This window comes from Parus major, chromosome 12 (genome assembly GCF_001522545.3).
Source record: "Parus major isolate Abel chromosome 12, Parus_major1.1, whole genome shotgun sequence".
Lineage (NCBI taxonomy): Eukaryota > Metazoa > Chordata > Aves > Passeriformes > Paridae > Parus > Parus major.
This window is the reverse complement of record NC_031781.1, coordinates 20,003,093-20,011,684: the sequence shown is the minus strand read 5'-3', so window position 1 is coordinate 20,011,684 and position 8,592 is coordinate 20,003,093.

Below are 8,592 nucleotides of genomic sequence, written 5' to 3'. Positions count from 1 at the left end.
TGTCGGTCCGTACGGACCCGCGGGGATCGGGTGTCAGACCCTCGGGCTCGGCTCGCGGTCTGTGCGTGTTCCCACCCTGGGACAGGGTCATTCATTTCCCTCTAGGAGCGCTGGCGGGCCCAGGGTCACTGCCCGCTTCCAAACCCAGCATTCCGGGGGTGTGGGTGTCCCCGCAGCCCCCCGGGTCCTGGTGCTGAGCTCCCGAGCTGGCCCATGCCTGGAAAAACTGCTTGGTTTGAGTTCATTTCAGAGCTGCAGAATGAATTTGGTGTGACCTGATCTGGGTTGTCTTGCAGTGAAAGGCATGTGTTGTGTAAATTCCATCCAGCACCTGAGTTTGCAAGGGCTACGGTTCTTCAGGCTGCTCCTGGATCCAAATGTTGCTTTTAAAAATGTGGTTTTGTATTGCAATATTTGCACAGAGAAGTGAAATCAAAAATTCCCCCTTCCAAAGTAAAAATGCAGTGAGCAGTAAAGAAAGCTTTCCAGAGGAAGATGCATTTGAGGGTGCCAGGCTCTTCCCTCCTGTGACCTCTTGAAGAAGGTTCTGCATTCAGGGCACTGTGGCAAGGCTATACACTTCCTCCTCAGTGGTATTCCAGCTGCATGCCCTTTGGTACTGGGGGTACCCCCTCTTGTGCTGTACCTCACTGCTGCTCAGAAGGTTGCCAGGGATTTACTGCAGGAGCAAGGGTTAGCATGGGGATTTGTTCAGGTCACCTTTCAGCCTAGAGCATCTGCTTCTGACCTGACACTCTGGCTTACATTGAGACAACTTAGTAAAGAAAAGAGTCCTACATACATAATTAAACAAAAAAGCAGACAACAATTAAGTAGTTTATAATTCAGAATTTTTCATGGGATTTTAACCTCAACTGGTGCTGGCAAGTTGAATGCAGTGTGGATAGACAGCCTGTGGTGTGAGGTGCAGATCAGTCAGACAGGGCTAATGGGGTCCAGTCCTCTGTGCTGCCTCAGTGGAACTGCGTGGGGAAGGGAAGAGGTTGCACAGTTCGGGATTTCTTCCTCTTCCAGCCAGGGGTACAACTTTATGGTCCTGGGTCTGCTTTGGCAGCCAGGAGCTGGGATTGCTCGCAGTGCTGATGGAGCTGGCATGAGCTTTAAAGAACGGAAAACTAATAAACCCTAAAGTCATTTTTAACAGATCTGGAAACACAATTCAGGAATATATAATCTCATTGTGGCCCTTCAATGTGCATTGTTGTATTTTCCTGTTACACCTGATTAGCTCCTACCCGAGTCCAAAATGCCTCTGATGCTAAGAATATACAGCCTTGGGAAGCTACCACGGGCACTGCTGAGCATCTTCAGAGTCTGCAGCTGTGTTTTACTAATGCCTTTGATCTGAAGCTTTGTTTTCCTAACAGCTAATTTATTCGTGAGCAAATTGAGGCTTTTGCATATTAACAGATTTGCCAAGTATCACTTTGGGGCCAGAACAGAGGCTAATGGAATTATAAAGTCTCTCCTCCACACCCAAAAAACTGCCACTCTTATAAAGTCAATTTAATTATTCTCTAGGATGGAATGTACAAGATGCACAGTGTATTGCAATATCAAAAGGGTTCAGTTAATTTACCTCTGTTAACCTCTGTGTGACCCTGCTCTGGGGACTTGAGGATCTGTCACTCTTCTCGTTGTTGGCTCAACATCTGTCCTGTTAAACCACACATTGGGAATTAATGCATTAATCACTCGACACTCCTGCTATTGCTGATATTTTGAGCTGAGAAGAAATCAGTTTCAGGCGCTTTTCCCTAGAAGCAGGGTTGTGCATTCCAAGCAGTGGCACACAAGTGCTGTCACCTCTTTCTGAGTCAGTGTAACCAGCACCTGCCAGTGACACTGCTGTACACAAGAGCTGCTGTTCAGAGCTTTGTTCCTGGCTAGTCAGTTATTTCCAGCTAATCATAAGTCATTGCTGGGGAAGGAAAAGCAGAATGGTTGTAGTGCTTAATAGCTCACAGTGACGTGTGATGTGCTGTGTGTCTGGGCACGAACATCCCCGAGTCCTGCACACAGCAGCTTGTACCCTGCAGGGAGCTCTGCTGGACTTCCTGGGAAATCCCAACTCCTTAAACAGCACAAGCGTGGCAGAAATTGGAGTGACCTTTGTGCCAATGACTCTTGGGAATTTTCTTAGCCTGCAAGTAACCTGTATGGGCAGTGCAGCTGGATATTGCAGCGCACAGCTCAGCTGAACTCAAAGCTCATTTCTTCAAATATGTCCTGTGGAGAAGATTTAAATTGTGTTACTGAATGGAAATCTTTGTGTTGGGAATATTTGAAAGAAGACTGGCACACACGCACACACTTAAAAAGACATTTTTGGGGGAGCCTGAGGGTTTGGGTTTTATTTTAAAGAGCCTCATCTACTAGTAAAAGTTTATTTCTGTTTTAAACATGCTTTTGAGTGGGAAGTCTGCACTGTCTTTTACCGTGTGAAACAAACAGTTTGATTGCCTCCTTAGAGCCCATTCTGCACAAACCTATTCCCGTGCTTGGGATTTCGAAGTGGGAGAGCTGCTCGGAGTGCCTGTGAGGGAGTGGGGGAGTGTGTGGACAGGAAACTGTCCCCATGGGAGTCACTCTGCAAGGGGCTCTCCCTAAATGCTGGGACTGGATCTCGGGTATCTTCTGTGAGCCTGTGTATACACACACAAACACACAAACTAGCTCCAGCACGTGCTGTGCAAGATCTGTCCACATCCCTCTGTGCCTGCTTGCAGGTCCTGCCCCAGAAGTGCTGCGAAGGGAGCAAGGTGAGAAGCAACAATGTGCAAACACTGCATTTCCTGCTACCTGTTCTGCCAAACCCTGCATCTCCTTCTGGCCTCAGGGCTTGCACAGCTCACACGGGGACTCACAGGGAATGATGTATGTTCCATACTGCTGCGGGGGCACAGTGTGTGCACAGCCCCTCCTCTGCTAGGAAAAGGGGCAATCCTGGATAACACGTCTGCTTACTGCTACACCTTCATCCTAAATTATTTTAAAAGGATGATGTCAGTGAGATGGAAACTCAGATTTGATAATTAGGTTTTCATTCCAAACCCACAGTCCCCAGCAGGGTCTTGTGAAGCACCACTGATCTGTATTAATTCTTCATGCAGTTTCATGCTCTTCTGGTCCAGAGACAACCCCCTGCACGTTCTGGTTCACATGTGAATTTCTGGCTATTACTATGCTGTTATGAGTGTTCTGTCTGAGCAGATATCTGCCTGATTCTTTAACAGATTCTGCAGCACTGGGTTTTTCAGAGGCTGAGGGGAGATGCCTTCCAAGTTAGACAGTTGAACTCAATCTGTGAAGTCAGCCATGGGGAATCCAGGCTTCACTTGAAACCCAGCTCTTTGGCATTAAATCACAGAGATGTTTCAAAGTGAAACTGGGAATGCTGTGCAACTCTGCAGAGAGCAGAGTCAAGAACAAACTCCAGGTTTCAATTTTCTCACTGTTTTTCGGCAATTCAGTGGTTGTTTGTTCTATATCCATGACTACATGGCTGCAGACATCGTCAAATGTGGCTGATGTGAAGTACTTGCAGCCATGGCAATAATTTGAGGATTGTCAGTCTCCTGGGCTGTGGGTGCCGATCCTCTGGCTAGCTCGTCGTGCTCTCTAGAGCTGCCCCTCCAGTGTGCCTCACCCTGGGCTGCAGGGAATTGCTTCAGCAGGGACTAGGATTTGACTGAGCTGCAAAACAGTGAAATCAGAAAATCAAGGCTCGTAATTTTGGAATTCTGAAATGTGATGACCTTCAAACTCATTTCAAAGGAGGAGAAGATAACCCTTTGTTGGAATGAATCCAACTTAAGCACTGATATGGGTCACTCACCCAAATTCCTACCTGTAAGATTTTGGGTTGGAGGGTATGGGACTCCCTCCACAGCGCTGAAGCCATTACCTCATTGCTCCTGTGGTGGGCCTTGGCAGCCAGCGCTGCCTGTGCTGTGTCAGGGCTGTGACACACAGCCTCCAGGGACCAGCAGCGTGGGCTGGCTGGCTCCTGCAGGGAGATGACAGTAGTCAATCCCTTCAATCACTGTGCCTTATTTTGTGGGCTAAACCACAAAGTTCACCTTTTGGTAGGTAGAAGTGAGCATTAGGGAGGTGCCAGTTGTCCCAAATTCTTGGTCTTCCTTACCCAGCGGTTTCCCAGCGATCGGTGTCATAGGAGAGTGAGGAGGTGTCAGTCACTGTCTCTGCTGACCTGGCTCTTTTTTACCTGGATGTGCTGTGAACTGGAGCTGTTTTGGATGAGAAGTGATAGTTGAAGAGGGAGCAACAACCCTGTACCAACCTGAACCACACTGACATAGCAACTCATTTGTGCATTAATGGGATTCACTTTAGTGTGAAATACATCAGAGCAAAGATCTTGCAGTGTTGGTGCTGAGTTTTTGTTGGAGTTTTGAAGCATTTTCAGGAGTGTTTCATGCTGCTCCCCCATAGTCTTGCTCAAGCTGATTATGAAACACTGACCTTGTGGGTGGTTTGCTCAGGAAATGGGGCTCCCCCTGCTCTGGCCCAGTTCCGTGTGCATGCAGCAGCTTCCCCGTGAGGCTGCAGCAGGTTCTGGTGCTGGTGTCAGCTCAATTTCCTCCTCTTAACAGCAAGCCAAGGCCTAGATCTCAAACATTAACAATGAAACAACTCTTGGAAGAACTTAGAGCAGGAGTACAAGGGGGACACAGGAGGGATGCCAAGGCTACAGGAACAGGAGGCAGTAACTGTCCGGATGGTGCTTGAGCAGGAGTGCAGCCTCCAGTGCTGCTTCCCTCAGTCCAGCAGGAAGGAAGGAGCTCTAAGTGCTGGACACCACTGTTAGCCTTTTCCTGTAAATATCTCTGGGCTATCTGCACATCTGCCTGGGGAAGAACTAGCCAAACCCCAGACAGAAAGAGGAGGTGAGCAAACCTGAGATGAGCCTGCAGGGAGATCCCATGGAGCCCAGGTCATGCTGCCTGGGAATAGCAAGTTTGGGACTAGTTTGTAAAAATGGGGATCTAGACCTTCAGCCAGAGACTGACAACAGCTCTGCAAGTAGCTCTTTTGAGTTGAGGGAGTGAAAGGATAGCAGAATAATATCCTGAATGCAGGTAAATCAGCATCTTGTGATCAGTTGAAATGCAGGCCTTTATCTATGACTTGTCTGGCATTTGATGTGTCCTACAGAAAGTCAGACTGTGAGCACTGGGGAAGCTGTGTCCTTTGGACTAACCAACTTAACAATTAAAACAACAGCAGCTCAGGATTTTGCTTGCCTTTGACATTTGAGACTTTACCATGCTCTTGGATTATATTTTTCAGGATTTTTCTCTGCAGCTTTGAGGCAGGGGAACTTAATTAAAACCTGAAATGAAAGGTCACTCCAGCCTTTATTTTGAATTAAAATCCCCCACAACATGTTGCCTCTCATACAAGTAGTGGCTGTGAGTCCCTGGGAGCAAGCAGGCTGTGCTGTTTGCATTACAGCTGAGGTTGCCAGTTAGAGCTGACAGTGTTTTGCACCAGTTCTGGGCACACAGACAGCTGGCACAGTTCAGCTGTGCTCCTGTTTTACACATGTGTTTTGCTCTGCTCCTCAGATCTGGGAGCTGCTGGATCCAGCTGCATCCCTGCAGTGCCACTGCTTTGGAGCAGGAACGCCATAAGGCAGGGCCATGTCCTCACTGGAGAGAAGCTGGGACAAGAATCACACCTCTGCAGAGCTGCACACCCTGTGCCACAGAGCTCTGAGCCTCTGGAGTCCTGCAGAGAGCCAGGGTGAGTGCAGGGAGCCAGGGTGAGTGCAGGGAGCCAGGGTCAGTGCAGGGAGTCAGGGTCAGTGCAGGGAGCCAGGGTGAGTGCAGGGAGCCAGGGTGAGTGCAGGGAGCCAGGGTCAGTGCAGGGAGTCAGGGTCAGTGCAGGGAGCCAGGGTGAGTGCAGAGAATCGGGGTCAGTGCACAGAGTCAGGGTCAGTGCCTTGTCTTCTGTCAGTGAAATGAAGAAAAAGGCCCATCTGGCTCTTTGAGAAGGTGAAACCCCAAACATGTGCACTGTGCTTCTGTTCTGCCTTTGGAGATGACTGACTCAAGCTTTTGCTTGGTATTTTCAGGTCAGTGTCTTCGTTCCTGCTGTGTTTTTGGAGACTCCTCAGGAGATGGAGTTTTCCCTTCTGGAGCAGTGTTCTCCTGATCAGTCTGTGCCTCAGGAACCCCACAAGTACCCCAGTACTTGCCATGTCAGAGGTCCTTTACCTTGCACGAGTTACAAGGTGCAGCCAGGGCCAGTGGGAGCCAGGGCAGCAGGGAGAGCTGAGCGCTGCTGTGCTGCAGGAAGGACAGGACAGAGAGGAGGGGTGGGAGGCAGAAACCTCGCAGGAGTGCTGTCACCACGGGCTGCTAAGCCCAGCATGAAGCCGTGTTGGCTGTCCACTGGCTCAGAGTTTGCTCAGGTGCGGCTCAAGCTGTGCCTCAGCTTTGCTCCTGTCCCGGCTGTCTGATCACCACAGTTCTGCCTCAGCTTTCCCCTCCTTGCAGCAGCACTGTTCTCATGTTAGGAGGGCGGGCTTTTTCCTTCAGACTGAAACTCACAGGTATTAAAAGTCCACAGTAATTTTTAAAATATTTTCTAGTATTGTTAAACCAGTGGATTGTCTCATACAATGTACTTTTTATTGTCTTGACAAAGTATCTTTTGTCCTCATTTCCTCCTCAAGGCATTTGAATCTAAGTACATTTAAGCATCTATGCATCTGTATACATTTAAATAAAAGCTAATGGATATTCCACTGTCACTGTAAACCAGATTTTTCTTACTGCAGTGATTAGGGGAGGACAGGAAAAGAAAATGTATCATGACTGACACATGAGAAACCAGTGCCAAATCAGTGCCAACACAAATTAGTGCAGCTTTTTTTTTCTGGAAAGCAGTCGTGGCTATACTTAGAACATGCTGGGACATTCCTGATCCTGTCTGAAGGGAAGGTTCCACATGCAGCTCATTGAGTGGCACCACAGGAGGAGCTGGCCCATGGCAGCAGTGGAGGTTGGATGCACAGCTCTGCTGGGCACACCCTTCAGGGGCTGCAGCCCCTGCGCCACCAGCAGCTGCTGCTCTGCCACGTCCACATTTCACAGGGCTGTGAGAGCAACACAGTCAACACTGCATGAACTTAGAAAGCAGGGAAGGAGAAATCAAACATCAGAGTGTAGCTGAACAATAGCAGGGCTGCTATTTCTGTTGAAGCTCTTGGAGCCTCCCTGACAATTCCCCCCAGTGGCTGCAGCTCCAGCGGCCACAGTGCTGTCTTTGGAGGGTGCAGTTCTCCAGCTGAAGGGACCTGCTCACACACAATTGGTTTTACTGCTGTTGTTGAGAATTCTAGTTTTCTGGGCCTCCCTGTTGTGCGAGCCTCCCCCTTATCGATAGCATATCTGTTATGTGACACTCATCTGGGCTCTGAGGCTCTGCCAGTGCTGCAAGGCAGCTCGAAGCACACAGCAAATCTGCTTTAACTGCCTTGGAACAAAAGCCTAATGTAGTGTGCAAAATAGAGGGAGACAAAAAGGATAAAAATCAAATTAGATTCACTGTGCACACAAATTGTCAAACCCAAAGCACAGTGATGCTGGTCATAGGGGAAGAAAACAGCTTTAAAAACATGGCATGAAAGTGGATTGCTGTCCTTGCCTCACTCTGGGAGTCTCTTTGTGTCCTGCAGGCACAGCTGGGCTCTGGTGGTTCAATACACCTTCCCTGCCTGCCCTGCAGCTCTTTTGTGTCCATGGTGCTGACTGGGGGGTGCTGCCAGCCTCCCCCTGTGCAGGGCAGCGACTGAAGGGTCAGGATTCCCTGTGAGCTGCAGCAGCATCTCTGAAGGGTCAGGATTCCCTGTGAGCTGCAGCAGCATCTCTGTCCCACGGCTGAGCCAGGGCCTGGGGACCCTCCCAGAGGGTGGCAGCCTGGGGCTTGGCCACGGGGCACCTCACTGCTGCCGATGCAGCCCAAGCCTCTGCACATCCAGAAGGGGCTTGGCCAGGTCCAGACGTGCTGACACAGCTCATGTCAGCAAAGTGCTTGTGCTGCTTCAGCTGTTCCAGGAAGGTTTGACTGATGCTGCTCCAGGAAACAGCCTTCCTTCTCCAGGGAAGGTACATCTCCATCAGCAGATGTCCCTGGCTTCGGGTGCTCCCTGCAGGGCTGTGCACCCAGGTTATAGGCCAGAGCTGGCACTGATTGTGCAGACCAACCCTGACTCTGCTGAGGAGGGAGGATTAGCTGCTCCAGCCCAAAAGCAGCTTTATTAGGGCAGCAAGAAGGACCCTGGGCTCTCCCAGGCCCTGGTGCTTGTTTAGCAGCTTTGCTGTAATGCAAATGTAATGCTGTGATGCAGGGGTGTGATGACATCAGGCAGGCCTGACACCACATCTGCAGCAGCTGGACCTGCTAGGAGGGAGCCTGGCTTTCCCTCACCAGACCCAGTGCTTTTGGGCTGTAGGATTGTGTTCATGTCCCAAAAACCTTCTTCCACATGCATCTGAAACTGCCCTCTCCTCTCCTCTCCTCTCCTCTCCTCTCCTCTCC